Source organism: Vidua macroura, chromosome 2 (assembly GCF_024509145.1).
Source record: "Vidua macroura isolate BioBank_ID:100142 chromosome 2, ASM2450914v1, whole genome shotgun sequence".
NCBI lineage: Eukaryota > Metazoa > Chordata > Aves > Passeriformes > Viduidae > Vidua > Vidua macroura.
The window spans coordinates 56,399,932-56,419,341 of record NC_071572.1 but is presented as its reverse complement, the minus strand read 5'-3'; the positions used below and the strand labels follow the sequence as shown (position 1 = coordinate 56,419,341).

The 19,410-nt window shown below is 35.0% G+C and overlaps 2 long non-coding RNA genes across 3 annotated transcripts; one reads left to right on the top strand and one right to left on the bottom strand.

Annotated features, from left to right (window-relative positions):
• Positions 1-11,084: 11,084 nt before the first annotated feature.
• On the bottom strand, positions 11,085-13,614 carry LOC128803610 (uncharacterized). Its single transcript, XR_008435774.1, has 3 exons — positions 13,530-13,614; positions 12,024-12,129; positions 11,085-11,181 (listed from the first exon to the last, which is right to left on the bottom strand). It is a non-coding gene; the product is annotated as an uncharacterized LOC128803610 (long non-coding RNA).
• A 254-nt stretch (positions 13,615-13,868) lies between these two features.
• On the top strand, positions 13,869-16,147 carry LOC128803608 (uncharacterized). 2 transcript variants are annotated; one of them, XR_008435771.1, is made up of 3 exons: positions 13,869-13,958; positions 14,969-15,063; positions 15,162-16,147. It is a non-coding gene; the product is annotated as an uncharacterized LOC128803608 (long non-coding RNA). The 2 variants fall into 2 exon arrangements; XR_008435772.1 differs by having other exon boundaries at positions 13,902-13,958; positions 14,879-15,063.
• Positions 16,148-19,410: the final 3,263 nt, after the last annotated feature.

Sequence of the window (19,410 nt, the reverse complement as noted above, 5' to 3'; positions counted from 1 at the left end):
ATAGGTAGATTTGGAGTTGGTCCTTCATCTTAGCATTTGGCTGATACCTTCTACCCTGTTTCCAGGAAGCTATTTTGGAGGCTAAAGTAAAGTGGTAGAAGGCTTTGTGTCAGATGGGTTTTTTAAATGTATCTTTGTTCTGCAACACACATGGTAAAAAGCTGTAACAGTTGCATGTTTTCATTGTTCAGCTGTTGGTACTTTGATTCAACAGAAACTTCCTTTTGGAGGGAGGGATTCGACCTTCCCAAAAGTCAGCTAAGAGAGGTCTACTGGAGAGACGTGTTAAGAGCAGATGAAGAAGAGACAGGGTGTGTTGGAGTTTGCAGTATAAGCAGGGACTAGGAGGGCATTGAACAGGGGCCCAGACCTCAGAGGACCCAGAAATAAAATATATTTTTCCTGTTACTTTGAGATGACTTTGTAGAGTTTGTGAACCCAGGCAGCCAGTTGAAGTTACTGGAGGAAGGATAAGGAAAAGATGCATTGTACATAGAAACAGGGAAATTAGAGTACTTGGAAAAATATTTGTCTGATAAAATAAAATATTCCTTTCAGGTAGTTTTAGAGAGCAATAAGGTTCTCCCTCCCCCTCCTCTTCTCCAGGCTGAACAACCCCAGCTCCCTCAGCCACTCTTTACAGGATTCTTGTTCAAAACCCTTCACTGACCTTGTGGCCCTTCCCTGGACACTTATGAGTTCTGTGCAAACTTTGTGTTATTTGGATACTGCTAAGTAGCGAAGGAAATGGAAATTCTTTAAATTTCTTATCCTTGTGAGCCGAAGTGTATTAAAGATTTGTGATATACAGACATGACATGGAGAAAAACATTAATGGTCAATGACTATTATCAAAGCATTAGAAGTTTAACCAATACTCTATTCTTCATACAACATTTTCAAGTGTTAAAATTTATATGTAGATGTGAAATTTACATTAGGGTTTATGTGATAATAAAAACTTCTTTTTTAGTTGAATGTTAAGTTTGCATTGGTTATGACAGAGAGAAAAATTATTTTGTTAGCCCCAGAATTTGTTAAGTTTTTGCTGAGAGTTATTAAGAACCACTCAATATCAGAGAAAGCTGATAATTTCAGAATAGATTGCTTGCTTATTGTCATCAATCTTTTAATAAGGCTTTCTGTTGCACTGAGGCTATTTATTTGACTAATATACTCCAGATCTTGGTGTAAATTTTGTTCCTAGACAATATGCTTATTTGTCCATTGTCATTTTCTTTTCAATATTAAGTTTTTTTTTCCTTAATTCAAAGGAACTTATGACTTTTGCATATGATTTTAGTGCACTGTAAAATCATATTAATCTATTTTGAGAGTAAGTATATGATCTCATCTAAATGGTATCATCCACTGTCTGTGGATGTAATTTTACAATTACAAAATTGTAGAATAGCCAAAGTAAAAGCTAAAACAGTAAGGGAAAGGCAGAGCAACAAGGAAACTTGTACAGCTGCTCCAAAAAATGTTCCTGCGGAAGCAGAGTACAGCTTATTCCTTGTGTATGTTTTTTTTCCCCCTTGCATTTTCTTTGTAGCTTGGATGTAATGCCATTAATTTCTTTAAAAATCGTTGCTAATCTGATTTAATGATTTTGTGATGTCATTTATGTTACTGTGCCTGACATTGGCATTAAAATCTTTTCTGTTTAGATTTTCACAAACTGAATTTTGTATCTTGTCAGTCTTTATAATATAAAAATGTGTGAAATAGGCAGGAACCTTTTAGTCTTTGATGGATGTTTAGAACTGGGAAATGAGATATGACCTGGATGATACAGAGTGTAATTCAATAGAGTTAACAGAGCTGAAGATGGCTATTTGAAAGAAAATTAAAGAATGTTCATTTCACATATTATGTTTTAATAAAAGATGAATCTTGGCCTTGTGTAAGTCAGCATAGATTCATGAATACTAAGAGAGATCTGTGGAGCTCTGGCTGTTAACTAAGAGCTGTTAAAATTAGCATCTTCAACCTTTTGTTTTCTTTGTCTTTCAGATGGGTTGTGTGTGATGGCAAAAAATAACAAAACCTGTTATCTGTATTTTATTTTATGACTGCATTACTATTTTAAAACAGATACTTGAGTCTGATTTCTTCACATTTTGTTCCAGGTACGATGGCTATAAACTGATTTTAAGTGATGCCATTTAACACAAATAAAGTTTCTCTGGTTTTGTATTGTAAGCACTCTAAACAAACTGCACAACAATATCAAAGGTGCATAGGTCCATATTTCGATACTAGGCTAACTGGCTGAAGTTTGCAATTACACGATGAAAGCTCTAAGTTATATGAAATGATATATTCATGTTTAATTAGAAAATATATTCTGATATTAAGCTGTGATTCTGGGTGAGGCATTTAAAAGAAGCAAAAAAAAAAAAAAAAAAAAAAAAGAGCTTATTTGGTTTAATTCCGACACTGCTATTCTAGAACATCTTTTTCTTGTTTTCATGTTCATTTCCTGATTTCAAGTTTCTATATTACTTTAAATATTTGCAATAACGATCATCTTTGAGTCCAGAAAAGGTTCTCCAAAAACTACCAATAAATCAAAATGGTGGCTTTAAAAGTTATTTTTTACAGGCATTATAAGATTTAAAACAGAGCAGATAATAAGAAATTTTGTGGTAAAAAATTATGGTGCTGAGATGAAGTCTCTTTTTAGACAAGACTTTTGAGTTGTCTAATATTCTAATGCCATTTTTATCCCATTACCTCAGCACCACTGTAATTCTTATCTTTATGTGAACTATACAGAAGGCCATGTTATGATGAGCTAACTAATTTAAACCAAGAATCTGATTGCTGAACATAAAACTTGTGTTGGCCCACTGTTTTTATTTTTTAGTCTCTGTAACAATTCTTTTTTTTCTGATTGTTCCACATCTCAGTATTAATTTTGACGGTAATTCTTATAACTATTTTAAACAACTCTGCAATCTAACTAAAAAACTTAGGGCTAATTATGACTTGGGGTTTCCTTTTGTTTTGAAAGTGAGTTTATGATATTTTTCATATGGTTGAAAAATTAAATGCCAGCTAACCATGGTTTGTTCTTGTTTTGTGTAGTGGTGTGCAGCACTCTCCATCCATCTAGTAGCAACACTGCAGTTACATTTTTGTTCTGGTTTTACTGCTTGGATTCTCTCTCTCATCCCACTGATGGGCATTTGAGTGAGTGGCTGCATGGTGCTGAGTTGCCAGCTTGTGTTAAACCATAAAAAATTTTAATTCACCTTCTGGCTGGCTGATAATGATCTTTAGACCAAGAAACCTTGATTGCAGATTTTCTCCAATTCAGTAAAGGAACTTTTCTTTACAGTTTACTATATCTTTCTGTCTCTTGCTAGAGGTGAGGTTTTAATGGAGTTCTAGCCTTTCTCTTTTGTAACTGCTGCTTGGACTAGTATGGAGTAACCTATGGAATAGTTGCTGCGAAAAACAGAAGTGTAGCATTTAACATCTCTGGTTTTGATGTCATGGACCAGCATGTCTTTTGAAAAAATTGCAGGCTGTTAATCTTTGATCCTATAAACTCTCCCAAATGAGTTACTCCAGGGTTTAAAGGCCTTTGACGGTAACAGGTTGATAGAGGATTAGCATATAAATATGAGTTTTCTATGTTCTGACACTTATCTTTATTATTCCATATTGTACAGCAAGGAAAAATGCCAGGGTAAGATCCAGTCCAGTTAGGACTAAGATGTGGGTGCCAGGACAGAAAACTGATGTGCTGACTGTCAGAGATATATCAGCTTTAGTTAAAATGTCTGCCACAAGAATCTTGGGTAGCTTAAAAGCCTTATAGTTATTTTGACATTTTCAGTAGAAAACAAAAAACATAATTCATGTATACAATTGCTTTAATTTTATGTATAAATGCAATGTGGAGAGTATTACAAAATATTTTGGGACTGCAGCTCTAGGAGGTATCAGTTTAGGTTTCTTCCCCCAGTTTGATAACCTATTTTATTTACTGTCTTGAATTAGCTTTCTCACTCTCTTGCTAAACTCAATACCTAGGTATTAAACAAAAGAAAATATTAAAAGCCATTTATTCCTGTTTCTTACATTATTGAGTCATGATAACTTGAGGAAAGAACAAGATAACTGTCAGAGATATAATCTAATTCAGTTTTTTTAAAGTAAAAATCACATTAATTAGAAATCAATTTCTCTCCTGCATCACTTTCTTTAGGAGAAAAAAAAGTAAAATAAGCTTACTTCTATTCAAATCATCTGGATTCCTGGGTTTGATTCAGTATTCATTCTATGTGCCAGGAATTTAAAGGTTTCAATATGTAATCAGTGTCATGTTCTTTTTATTCATAACAAGATAAAATGACCTAATGCAAAATGAATTTTAATGTGCTTCTTCAAAGGATGTAATGTGCTACCAGTTGAAATGTAACTTGCTACATCAATTTGGACTTTATTTGTTAAGACTAGGGAACAATGACACACTACTTGTTCTCGTGTTACATCAAGCTGTTTCACATTCACACTAGATACGTGGTGAATTAATCGGTTGCAGTTTTTCCACCAGCAAATAATGATTACTCTAAAACCATTATGATTTTGGCCTTTTCCTGACATTTGTTGTAGTCTCAGTGACATGCTATTACCCTTGTCACAATTTGGTGTAAAGCATCTCTCATTCAAACACCATTCATTACCCTTGGGCTAGACTCACATTCAGTACATGTCAGTAAAGGGGCAGGAGGTCAAATCTCAGTAAATTAGCTGTCCTCTGTGAAAAAAATAACTCATCTCAGAAGATAATTTACCTTTAAACAACTGCAAGATTTCCACTTTTGTAAAGTTAGATTCAATTTGGGCTGTATGCTGGAAGAACTGCTTGCAAAACATGTTTACATTTTTTAATGTTTCCTGGATTGTCCCCAGGTGCCAATTTGTGCATACTGGTCTCTGTGTGACATGGTCTGAATGCTTAGTACCATAGTCTCAACAGCAGTTCTGAGGTACGCAGCCTGAAATGCCTTTTGATTCTCTTCAGAGTGTGAAATTTTGTTCAGGAAAATATCATCTCTTCATTTTATAAATCATCTTTTTGGGTACCAAATGACTGTTTGTTGATTTTCATCTTTGAAGCCATTTTGTATTAAAAAATACAGTGGTTTTACACTCTGATTGTAATCCTGTCCATGTAATTTATATAACTGGCTCAAACTGGAATTTTATGCACCCAGTTAAGTAGGCCTCATGAAATATATATACATTTAAATTGTGCATTACTTCTTGGCCTGTAAGGCTGATTTTATGGTGTGGCTGTGCCTCAGATTCTTTCTCTGAAACACCTGGGCGATGGTTCAAAGAGTCTGTTGCTTACACTTAACTTGAGTCTGTAGCATAATTTCTTGCTTGGTGGCTTGGTTTCACAATGAGCTGGAGTCCTGTACAATTTCTATATGGGGAGAAGCTCAGACTGATTATGTTCAATGATAATATTACATCTGGATCCTCGATTTGGTGTTTCAGTCCCTATGTCAACCCTCAGTGGTGTTGATCATGTTGAGCTGGGAGTGTTTTTGAGAACAATTCTCCAGAGGCACTTTTCTTCCCACGCACTTGCACAGGCTTACATTCAGTGATCCCAGAAAACCCTTTGTGAAGGCACATGTAATAAATATAAGGGGAGGAACTGATGTTCCTGCCAACTCTCTGTTCTCAGCCTGAGTCCAGCGGATATGAAAGGAAAACACTTTGTGAGGTTTGAGCTCTCCAAACAAGTCTGGTCTTCTGTTCACTGAACAGGAAATTTAGCTACTGGAGTATTATATTTTAGGGATGTGGTCTTACCTCCTTTGGGCAAATTTTAAAGGAAGAGAGTTTGTTTTGCTAAGTTTTCTACAAAGATATTGAGGCATTCTCCATGGAACGTACCACCTCTGTACTTCTCAGTTCTTGGCTGACATAGGGTTCTGCTGGTCTCCTAATGACCTGCGCCATGTCTCAGCTTTGACCAAGAGGCAACTACAGAACAAGAGGACACATCTTAAGCTGTTCCAGGGGAAGCTTAGGCTAGAAATTAGGAAAAATTCTTCACTGAAAGAGTGATTGGGCACTGGCATCATCTGCCCAGGGAGGTGGTGGAGTCACTGTCCCTGGAGGTGTTTAAAAAAAGATTGGATGTGGCACTCAGTGCTATGGTTTAGTTGATGAGGAGGTGTTAGGTCATAGGTTGAACTAGATGATCTTAAAGGTCTTTTCCAACCTAGTTAATTCTTTGATTCTGTAAAAGGCACATATCTTTGTTCAGAAACTCCTGCTGACTCTCAGCAGTCTTTTTCCAGATTGCTCTTTTACAAGACTGTTTCTTCCTCTGTCAGGGAGACAGAGGATAAGTGGCTTGTCCAATGAATCTGAGTGCCAGAGCCTTTCTTCATATAAGCTGTGACAACAGTCACTTTTTAAAGCTGAACATAAAAGATCCTTATGCCTTTTTCAGGTTTGAATCTTTAACACTTGACTTACAATGTATAGTGACATTTTATAGTCTCATTAAAATCAAAGTAATTTGGGGAAGAGTTGGTGAATTCCCTTGATACAAACCACATCCTCATTCCCTGATTTTTGACTATTCCTATGAAATTAAAGAAAGGAAAAAAACAACAAATTTGACTTTGACTTTTGCCATTATGTAAATTACATTTATATAAAAAAATAAATTGAGTGAGTCACAGAGACTTGAAAATCAGGGCCCACAGTGGAACCTGACAGCTTTTCCTCAATGTTTTTAATCAGGCTTAATTGTTGTCAGCTGAGTGATCTATGAAGGCCTTACCTTTATGAGAGGCTTGTAGGTGTGGTTTTTTGCTGTTGTTGCTAATTTGGAGCCAGAAATAGTTGTATGTAATTAAGGCTCCACAGGTAAGGTGAGATTTTGTGTTCATTGAAAGGGACTTAGCAGGGATTCATGTGATGTGACATAATTTTTTTCATTAGGATAAGAAGCTTATATTCTTTCATTGTTATCACCTCCTCAGGAAAAAAAAACTAGAGCTCCATACCGATTGGCTAGAACTTTACATGGCCCTGTTATTGAGCACTGAGTGTACTTGGTTCTTCATTTTTCTCTAAAAATATTACATTTTCCCACTTCATGCAAGTTGAATGCATTTATTAAAAAAAAAAAACAACACTCTAAAGATTTTTACATTTCAGAACAAAATTCCATACACATGTTATTTTCTCATATGTGAATATACACGTATTTACCTGTAGCAAGCCAAAGACATAGTTGGAAGAAATGCTGGCTGAACTGTAAGTACTAATATAAAGGAAGCATACATCAAATAATATAGTGTAAGCATAGAAGAAATGCTGATGTGATGTTTTATAGATTGATTTTCAGAAAAATGTTTCTTAAAACGTAAGGAGGGATTAAAATCTCACTAGTCTGTAGAACGAACAGCCAAAAAAGTCATATAGACTAGCCACTAAGAAACAGAACAAAACAACAACAGCCAAGGTGTTTGAAAGTCAGGATCTTGCTTACTGTTTTTAGGTGACTGCCATGTGATAAGAGATGACCAGAGTCACCATCCCCTTTCTCCAGTGGAAGACAGCAGTAAAGAAGCATGCAGACATAATGGGACCAAACATGCAGGCAGCTAGGCTGTGCCTGTGAATCCTTTTCCCTTGCCCCTCAAGCACACAGGTGCCTTAGGCACCTTTCTACTCTGATTAAGCCTTGAGTCATTTCTGACTTCAGGGTGCTGCATGCTGAGCATGCTGATTGTGGTTTGCTCACTTCAGAGGGTACTGACTCCTTTAGATCTTTGTCTGTGGTGTCTACCTCTTTTGTACAGAGAGCCTAAGCAAATTCCACTGGAAGGGTGAATTGCGTGTAAGTTACAGATATATAACTTATGGTACTTTGATACATAACTTTTGGATAACTAAACTTTTATGGGAACTGGCCTACTTTTTGTATTGACCTTGTTAGGAGTTTTTCCAGAAAGTTTTGTATTGTAACCCTGGAAGTGCTGCCAAAATAGAAAGTATTACAGCAATAAAAGGCGCATTGTAATTTATATGCCAGCAAAAGATCAGGGTTTAAATGGTTGATGGTTCCTATTCCTATCTGATTTTAATGTTAAGACAGAAAATTTCTGATCTGGGAAAAAAATACCAGAAGGACCATAGAGAAGACAAAAAACTTCAAGACAGGACAAAAGACAAGACAAAACCATGGCTGACTTGTCTGGTGCTCGCAACAGTCCTGCTGTGAGTGGGAGTTTAGGCAAGAAGACACCCAGAAGTATATTCCAATGCAATATTTTTTTATTCAATATTTTCTACAGGGCTCCTATAGGGGTTTTTTTTTGGTTTTTGGTTTTTTTTTTTGTTTTTGTTTTTGTTTTTGTTTTGTTTTTTTTTTTTTTTTTTTGTTTGGTTGGTTGTTTTTGTTTGTTTGGTTTTTTTTTTTTTGGTTTTTCTTTTGGGGGGGGTTGGTTGTGTTTTGTTTTGTTTGGTTTTTTTGAAGCACAAGTAAGACTACAAAAAACTCCATTCATTTCTAGAAGAGTAAGTATCAAAGACTTAAATATTATATATATTATATTATATTATATTATATTATATTATATTATATTATATTATATTATATTATATTATATTATATTATATTATATTATATTATATTATATTATATATTATATTATATTATATTATATTATATTATATTATATTATATTATATTATATTATATTATATTATATTATATTATATTATTTTCCAGACCTGTGAGGGAAAACAAAAAGGAGAATCTCAGACATGGTCTTGTTTAAGGAAGAGCAGGAAGGAATGCCTTGGAAGAGGCCTAACTAGAACAGAAGTAGCTCAGAATCTGTCCTAAAAGGGTTATTGAACTTCAGTCCAACCAGTAGAGGAGCTGCTAAAAGTTGTGGAATTCAGATAATTCCTGTAGTAATAAATATGGTCATAGAGGAAAAGGTGTTAAGATAGAGGTTTATGTATTTAAGCAGCAGAGAGACTAGGACTTTTGTAGACTCTGTCAATATCCCAGTCTTTGAATCTCAATGAAATGGGGGTTATCTTCTTCCCTCTTTGTAAATACCACTTGTCTGAAATTCACTGGCCTATGAAAAACAAATTACCTGTACAGGAGTATTATAGATACTGACTATATAAAATCAGTATGTAACATTATTCTTTGGAAATACCACTTGCTGAACTGAGCTCCTCCATTCTCACCATGTCCAAAAACTTTGAAGGAAAAGCATGGTGGTTGATTATACCAGGAGGTGTCTAAAACTTTCCCTTTGGGGTGTTCTTGAATATAGGCAAAGCCTGAGACTGAGCTAGCTCTCAATCATGAAAAATGACATGTCTGAATTTGAACAGGCTTGTGCTTGACTGACAGTATAAACTTAACTTACAAAGTGGCTTAAAAATAAGCTTTAAAATACCCCTTATTACTGTTTGTAATCAAACTGCAACATCTCATCCTTAATGAGGTTGTGGCAGGAGAATGAGATATGCCTGTGTAAATGTATCAGGAAAAAATCAGTACCAGTGTAAAGTAGGTCCATTAATAAATGAGATGGAGAATTAAATTACTAATGACTTTGAAATGCCTGAGATAAAGAAATTCCATGCCAAGCTGCCTTTAGTAAGAGAAATAACATTAGGTCAATTAGGAGTGCTGAAAAACCCACACTAAACTGTGAATTCAGTGTGAGAGAACAGCTAAGGAAATTGAACATGACTGCTACTACACAGTAAAATGAGGCTCTCTCTAGTGCACCTGCAGTTCTAAGACCCCTCTTATCCTCTGCACTGGTTAATACTGGGACTATATTTTCCAAAACCATTTTAAACTCAATTCTGTCAAAAGAAATAACACTGTTTTGGCCTCTAGTTTTTTTTGTTCAGGCCTTTTCTCTTGCCCTATTGCCCTATCTGTTTTGACAGAAGCATTTGCACTGCCTTACATCTTACTGCATTTTTGTAGTTTTCCACTGGGACAAATAGCTTCTAAAGAGTAATACGGTTTATTAGCTTGAGTGAAGGTAATTCAACAGTATTGCTTCCATTAAACAAATGTATTTGTCAACTCAGGTATGTCTTCATCACACTGGATTCATTGTACTGTTTAGATTTACTCTAATTAGATGTTAAACTGAAGATTTCTTACTGCCACTGGAGCTGGTACTGACAGCCATTTTTGCTCTTATCTGGTTTTATTCTAGATGTTTCCTCCATATTATGCCTTTCATTCTCTCCTTTTCTGCTCAGGTCATTAAATCCTACCTGACTGATTTTTCCAGTCACACTCTTTTGCCTTTCATACAACACTTTAAACTCTTTCTTCTTTTTGAGGAATGTGGTACATTAGGAAGGCTCATTTGGAAATGAAATGCCCATCTTTTTTATCATATTTTTCATGCTCATAAAAGTATGAGGTGCATTAGAGTAATGTAATCTTGAAATAATCACCCTGAGAGGTGTGAAATGTCTCTCTTTATAGAGAGTTTCCTGTTTTAATATCAAGGTGATTAATGATTGGAGGGGTCAGTAATTTAGCAGGACCATTTCAATTACAGGTTGTTTTATAATCCTCAGTTTTTGATACTGAAAGACCCAACTATTATTTATGCAAATGCAAATACTTTCAAGCTGCTTTTCTGGTAACGATGCAAGTTCTGTTTTTTGATGTAAACAAAATAAGTTGAATAATGAAAATCAGAAATGCTAAGGCCAATAGAGATAATTATACTTTTCTACAGTAGAACCAGAAATGGAACAAACATTAACTTTATTGCAGAATTTATCAGCATGTTGAACTCAAGGTTTTTAATTTACAAGGCTCTTTCACACTATTCTAATTCTGCCACAGAGATGTTCCAATGAAAGCAGGGCATTATAAATCAGAAGCAGAGACTGATCTTCCCCAGAAGAAGACTTAAAAGAAAAAAAAAAATAAACAAACAAACAAAACCACAGAAAAATAAGAAAATCAATGGGAGCCTCATTCTTCTCCCTCCTAGATCATTTATTTTGTTTCTGAAACATTTTATGAGCCTTATTCATTAGCCATTCCTCATCTGGTGTTCCTGTTCCATTTCATCTTCCCCAGAAGCGCTATTATTTCATACCAAGAAATGGTTGCTGGTTAGGGAGGGAAAATCAGAAGATGAGAGACTGCTAACATTGCCTTTCTCCTCAGACATATAGGGAAAGAATGCCAGATGGTGAGGGAGCCTTTCCTTGGAATTTCAGTGGTGGATAAAAGGACAAACATAATATCAAATACTGAGAATTATCTGGAAATATAATGAAAAAAAAATAGTTTTCACAATGCTTTAGAAACAAGGTGTGTGGCTCTCTGCATATGAATTTCAGTAACTTCCTTGTGAATTCAAAGCTCTTGTGCACTGTAAACTTTGTTGAATATTCAGACAACCTATAAAAACTTCTTGAATATCTCAAATCAAGACTTGCACCTGGATATGTCATTAATTAAACATGTTTTGTCTGATGCTGAATCTAATGAAATCTAACAAATGATAGAGAATGATTAGTAAAAGTTCAGACAAAAACTTAAAAAATGTTAAGCACATTATTTTGGCTTCTCATTTACATTCTGAGTTCCATGGATTTGCATTCTCCTTTACATTATTTTACATTAAAGTAATGGCATAAGGTAGCCATATGATTTTCTTATAAATGAAAAAAATCATATGTACTCTGAATCTTACTGTTGAAAATATTGATAATACAATGATACTAGAGAAAAAAGTTTTAGGAAAATTATAATCAGAGTCTTACTGGACCTGACAGAAATCTAAGAAATGTAGGTTAATAAAAATGAAGCTCCTGAATTTGATAGAAGCACTTTGATATTTTCCTTGAAGTAGTGAAGATTGATAAAGTATTCTTAGGAAAAGTCCTTAAATACCAGAACTAGTGCCAGCACAGAGAATGGTAATCGGAAGCTTCAGTCAATTCACCTTGTCAGAAGAATCTTCTTGTGTCATATGCATCATCTGAGTCCTACCATAGCATGCTTGTATCAAACCCATTAACAATCATGTTTTGGAACTATGTAAATGTTCTCTTCAGAGAAGCAAAAGTAAATAGTGTTAAAACACATTGAAAGTACTTCTTGCACAATCTTGCAAGAAATAAATTTAGCCTGTAACTCTGATTCTGAAGGAAGATTGCTTTGTCCAGCAAAGAAAACTAAGACATTTCCTTGCAACATGTATTGAAATATTTTGAAGAATATTTAATTTCACATATGTTGTTGAAAATTAATGATTTTTATTTCTTTAGCAGCTTTGATAGCAAGAAGCGGTGAAGAAATGTTTTGTTACAGTTTTCAAAATGTCAGAGAAAATATTAATTTTAGTTTTTTATGTCTATCTAGACTTCAAAAAACAGGTAGGAATACACTCATGGAAATTAAGTGTATACATCCACCTTCATACTAATAAAGTTTGTTATTAAACCCACACTTTTTCTGTAAAATTATCTAATGCCTATTAAGGATCTTTAGTATTATTTCAAACACCCAGAGTTTTGTACTGAATGCTCATCTTCACTGGTGTCTCTTTGGAGATATAATGCAGTGAAGATATACTAATGTTGAAAATGGTTTTTTTTGAAATGTGAGAAGAACCTCATGCAAAGTAATTTTTTATGTTAGTTTCTATAAAGCCATGAGAAAAAATTCCTTGCTGTAGTTAATTAATCTTTTAAAATTTATTCTTCATGTATTATGCAACTACTGGAGTGTAAAATATATGGGTTTTAAAATAATTTTATCTTTTTCTCAGACAGCAAATTCCAGCTTTGTAATGTGACTTTAATCCTACCCACTGAATGATAAAATGTAGAAAAACCCCTTTGAATTACCATGATGTAAATTGTACAAACAAGTAATTTTTGAAATGACAAAAACTTAAAGATTCATTTTACTATCTAGCATATTTGCTTCACAATACTGCATGCATGATACCAGCATATTGCTGTACCACGCTGAATTAACACTGTCACTTTGTTATTTTGCACACATATTTTAGAAGTCAATCTTTTAAGCACAGTTTCACTTGAATTACTGTTTATGCATGCTATGTGCCATTGCAAGGCTTATTTTTGAAGTTTATCCAATAGTGATTTAGAAATTACTTTAGAAAGACTGTAATTGATTGCAATCAAAAAGTGCAGCTGTGTACAGGGAAAAAAAAACCAAAAAAAGGTCTCTTACAAAAGAAAGTGATTTGCGATTTAATTGGGATCTGGAGCAATTTTAATTATATTAAGATTTCTCCACCTGTTTGCTTAATGGAAGACAAGATAAACATTTGCTTATAATTCATATTCATGAATATTGTGATTCAAATAATTCAATTTTATACTTTATATATTAAAAATGTTCAGTATTAAGTATTATACAGAGCAGGATAGAATTTGCAGCTTGAGACACCTAGATATGGCTGACCACATGCAAACACCTGTATGTTTAGCTGGGTCAAACAGGCCAGTCCCATGTATATGCCGAGAGTACTGCTGGGTATTGCAGGTAGCACAAGGTGACTCTTCTTGACAATTGAAGCTCAACCATGTCCAGTGCAATTATTGCATCCTAGGTAATGACTCAGCTCTCCAGTCACCAGACATCTGTTTTAGGGTGAGAGGAATAGCTCTTTGGGGCTTTATTTGCTTGACTAAACATAGGGATCTGGTGTCATCTATGACATCATAGAGATCCTGAGGCATCATCTTACAGCTGCAGACACACCTTGGGGCATACAGGAGACAATGGGGACAGTGGGGACACCTCAGGATGTGTTAAACAGCACTAGATGCCTATGTGTGGGCAGTTCCATCAACTGTATTGACAAGAGGCTTGATTTAGTTGCCTACACCTAGAAAATTTAGAGGTAGGACTTATTTGCCTTATAGGTGACCTGTGTTACAACATGCCCTAAGTCCAGACTTCTCAATACTACTCAACAAGGTATGGCTTCAGTCATCACCAGGATGATTCAAGTCACACAAAGGCACATCAAGTCACACTTGATGCTACATTGAGATATTTTAATTGAGAACTTAATGTCATTTAAGAGACAGAGGAGACTCTTACCCTTAGGGAATAGCAACCAGAGGCCAGCTGGAATGGCTTCTCACTGGTGCTGGAGTTTTTGCTTTAGATCCTTGATAAAAATTTCCAGATATCCACTGCTTGTAATGAATATTTTTACATTTAAGTCTCAGGTAAAAACTTATTCATAGATGCCTAAGCACAGGTGTCTTTGTGTTCTGAATTTTATCAAAAAGGTTATCTAAAAATGTCTATTATAAAAATGGCTGTCAGAACCAAGAGAATAGTCATGCCTGTTATTTTTAAAATTAGCTAATAAAATATTATGCTAGCTTCTTTTAAAATTATTTCCATCCAATATACAGTGGTTCCATAGATTTATGTTTATTTAACTCTTTCCTACTACAGCATTACTTGTAATTTCTTCATCTGCAAAATAAAGCCAAGATCTTTGTTCCATAGAAATGTATTTGTCTATATCTGAAAGCTAACTCTAAATTAATACATATTAGGTTTCTCTGGCTCCTTTCAGCCTAGTCATTAACCTGTAGGTACAATTGGTCTAGTTCAACATAGGGGAATCGTGGGATTCCTCGTGATGTTCTATGTAAGGAAAAAAGCTGAAGGAAGAGTAAAATGGTATGCATTGTTTCTTAATGCATGTCCACAAATATAATAATTCTGGTAATTTCTCAACTATCTTCTGCTTACATTTGGTCAGACCTTATAGTTGTGTCCTCTTTGAATTTACATCCACAGGCAGTAGTGGATGGACATACCTCTATACTGCTAAACTGATGTGCAAGGGCAGGCTTTGACACAGGACTCGGATTTGGTCTGTCTGCCTAGGTGTTGGCCCACTCCACAGATCAGTTTTGGTCTGCTTCCACTAGTCATCTCCAGATGAAATTTGCCTTAAAGGAAACTAGCCCTAAGCAATGTAGGTGTGTACCAGATAGTGTTCATGTCTCTCTTTCATTTAGCAGTGCAGCATATAACTACAATGACTCTAACCCTTTTCTAAATACTCTCTTTTCCCCAGAACACTCTTTCTAAGTTAAAATTCATAATTACAGTTCCTTTCTTCACCATGCAGCTGTCCAAATAACCTGTTTTTATGAGGTTGAAACCAGTACACCAGCTACAGCTACCTCATAATGAAGCAGAATGTGGTTCACAGGTACTAGCTCTGACAAGGACTGGAAAATCACAGCACAGTGATATGAAGACTGCCTTTTGTTTGAGTAACTCTCTTTGAGAAAGTCTTTGAGAGTAATTGCTATTTTGTCTAAGTCACTGAACGGCAACCATAAAATTCCGTGTCATTGTGTCTCTTGTAATGGCCACCCTGACACTTGATTGAACAAGGATTGCACCTTTCTCTCTTGAATTATTTGATGCAGAGCCTGTGATCTATAAAAATCTAAAACAATGTTATTTTATACATTTAAAAATACTGCACGCCCAGCTTTAATTTAGTTTTATTTGGAATCCAAGATAATTATCCCTGGAATCAATCTATTTTAGAGAAAACATTTTCAGCTGCAGCTGCAGGCAGATATTTCAGCTTCAGACACAATAGCCATAGTTAATTATCCAGTCAACAATAATTCTGTTTAGTCTGAGGAGAAAAAAGCCACCCAGGTTTTCATTTTCAAGCTTTAAATCAGCAAATGCTGGAACTTAATCAGTCTTTGTCTAATGATAAATTAAGCACTGTAGAAAACAGATTTCACTCCTGTCTTCTAGGGTGAAAATTTAAATTTACATTTGCCTTAAAAAAAATCCAAATTACATTTTTAGTAGCTACAAGAAAAGTGCAATGAGAGAAGCTGGGAAAAGTCATGCATTACAAAAGATCACACTTGGCATGGAAACACCTTGAGAGATTTTAGCTGGAAAAGCAGACAGAAAATAACACTAATCTATTTAATCACAAATGCTTTACAGTTAAAATGCAAGGCAAACAGTAAAAGAACCCTTTTTCCCTCTAAAGGGAGTTCACTACTAATTCTGAAATATCTAGCAGCATTGGACCTCTAACACAAGAATTGAAATTCTTAGACAGCAGGAATAGAATAAAAACTAAAAATATATTAGATGCATTGAAAAGAAGCTTTTGTTTTCTTATGTAATGTGCACATTATCTGCCTGATACCATCTTCTTTAAATTCCTTACTTGAGAAGGAAAAGAGTATACTAATGTTGCAGAACTATTATACAAGTAGTAAATATTTGGAAAGGAAGGTCCATAACATGAAAGCAGAGTAGTTCGGGCTTTCATACTCTAGTTTTCTTTTCTTCTTTGGAAAAAAAACAAAACAAAAAAAAAATCAAAAGAAAAAAAAACCAAAAAAAAAAAAAAACCAAAAAAACCAAACCAAACCAAAACAAAACACAGTGATTTGTTTCCTGTCCCTCAAACTAAGGTGACCTGCAGACAAATGTATCTGGGGTGTGTTGGGATCTCCTTAGAACGAAATCATTATTTTGGGTTGGACCTGACATTCATCTGGCCTATGAATTCTGGCATCTGTATGTGAAAACCAGGGCTTGTGGGAAAGGTGGACATAGGGGTGGGAAATTTGCCTTATTAAGTGTTTGGTTGTGCAACAGGTATGCACACTGTCAATACTTTTTAATTTTGTTGGTTCCTGCCTAATGGAGGAATGTATAAGCAAGAAATGACTATTGACACTCAGCTAGAAGGAGTGAAAGTGTAGAGGATGAGGAGTTCCTGCCACCTCAATAATTATCTACAGCTCCTGGCAGCCTAATGAAGCTGAAACCATCCAAAGACCCATGCTGTGCTTGCCCAGTACCATTAAACCCTTACTATATTGAATGCATTTTGAAGGTGACAATCTTTTTCTCCAATTACATCTTTATGTCTGCTTCACTGCAAGGGTGCTGCCATTGGCTTGTCCTTTCTTCTAGACAGAAGGGCAGGGCACTTTTGAACCTCTGCTCAAAGGATCCACAGCCGCCCCTTACAGATACATTGACTTCCACTATTTTCAGCTCCTCTGTCCTATTCAGTAGAACTCACACTACCAAACCCAACGGATGTAATTTCTTCCCCCATATCCCAAAATGCAAACTAACATTAAATTAGGCATTTTCTGCCTTCCCCCTTTCTAAAGTGAAAGAATCCTCATTTCCTCCTGTGCTAATCAGAGGAGGGAGGTATTAAGAAACCCTCTTCACAGTGTGGCTTCCTCTTTGTTGCCTGTGACACGGCCAATCATGGATTCACTTAAGTGCAGCTTCACAACTACAGGACCAGGTCTAACAATGCTTAGCAATAACCATTTTGTCTGTGTGTTTCACTGTGTCATAGAAAGGGACTATAATTCTTTATTAAGGAGAGATATAATCATTGAGACAGTAACTGAAATTAATAGTGTTAGCCTATGTGGAAAATAAGACATCATGTGTTAGGGACTACCTTTTTGTAGGGTAATCTTGAAAGGGCTGGAGAAGAGTAGACCTAAAGAACTATGTGATTGGTAGATCTGTTAGAAACAGAGAAATTTGAACAAAAAGGTGATTCTTTTTACTTTTTAAATACATTGATTCTGGGTCTAATAAAATCATGTGCTTTTAGAAGGGAGCACATAAGATCCAGGTGGCCACAGAACACATATTTATGTCCAAAAATTTGAGAAAAACCATGAAGAGTCAGCTAAGGTGAAATATTTTATATCTTTTTTAGTACTAGAAAAGTGTGCGTCACTAAGTATTTTTGAAATCAAGTTAGACTTGAACAGAGGCTACTTTCATTTTACATGTCACAAAACATGTCCTTATGATTTCAGTCATTTACGTGTATCACTGCTAATTATAATTACTCCAGTTAAAATATTACTTTGATTGTTTTATGCAATTTTTTGGATTAATAAATCTCTAAAGCAGTCTGCAGATAGAAGGAGTCTGTCATTTGGATGAGTAGTGAATTGTTTGAATAAAATGAAATAGTCCATTTTGCTTAAAGAAAAAAATTATAGATATATGCCAGCTATTTTTAAAAGCAATTTTAAATATACATACCTGCTGTGCATATATGCACGGGATTATATCTTGTCCTTTTTTTTCAAGTACAGCAACTATTGCCCAGATAGATAGCAATAGCTCAAAGTACAAAATGAGTTAGAATTTACTGTGTCACAATGTGTGGATTACAGACTCCCCAAGTACATAGTCATAAAATAAAGCAAATGACTCCTATAGAATCACATTGGGTCATCATGGCAAAGTACTGTAAAGATCACTTGGAATAGTTAGGATTGCAGTGGAGCAAACATAATTGGTTTCCTATTGCCAAAGTATTCTCAATTACAGTTTTTATTTTCTGTTTATCAAAAAAAAAAAAAAAAAAAAAAAAAAAGCACAATAGATTGAAGGTATGTGTAAAGGCTCTTGCAGCTTGAATGAAGGTATTGAGGGGACATGTAAGATTTTAGTCCAATCAGGATCCCATTCAGTGTGGTTGCTACATGTATGGAAAGACTGGAGAGAATGAGAAGGTGTTTCAGGTGTGTTGGCATTCCTCTGTCTTACATTAACAAACAGTAAGTGATTCAGACCAGTGGAAGAAAAAATGACTTTCAGAAGCTATTTAGTTAGCATGAGGAGAAAAAATCTTCTCTACCTATGAAAAGCTTTAGTTTTCATTTTTATAACACAAATTTCCCAAGCACTGCCTCTGTCCTGAAGACAGAGAAGAAGCAGAGGCCTGAGAAAGAGCCATGGGTAGGCATAGCTTTCACTGTGCACAAGGAAGAATGGATGCATAGTCAACAGGGTAGATCACATTCTCTCAGTGAAGAAGGAAAAGCAATTTACATATACTAAAAGAATAAACAATATTGTACAAAGGCAAATGGGATAATCCCGGGTGGTGTACTGAAAATATAGAGTAGCTTGTTTAAACTATGTAAAAATGCAGGTTTCTTTTTGTAAATTATTTATTTTTTATGAAAGTTACATTGACATATTTAAAAACCTAAAGGTCCTTCATTTATAATCAGATATACATCCTACACTTATTCATAATAACCATAACATTGTTGCTTGTTAGTTTAGTCATAAGTACAGCAAAATAATGAACATGACAGCTATTATCTTGCTATATATGATGTAGTGGAAAACTCCCCCTCCCCAATAGTCATGTCTTGGATCTTTGCTGTCTGTTTACCATTCCTCCTGTGGACCTATATACCAAACAGTTGCACCTCTCATAGAAAAGCAGAAAACAAAAGCCATACAGTATTAAAAGTTAAGGGATAGAA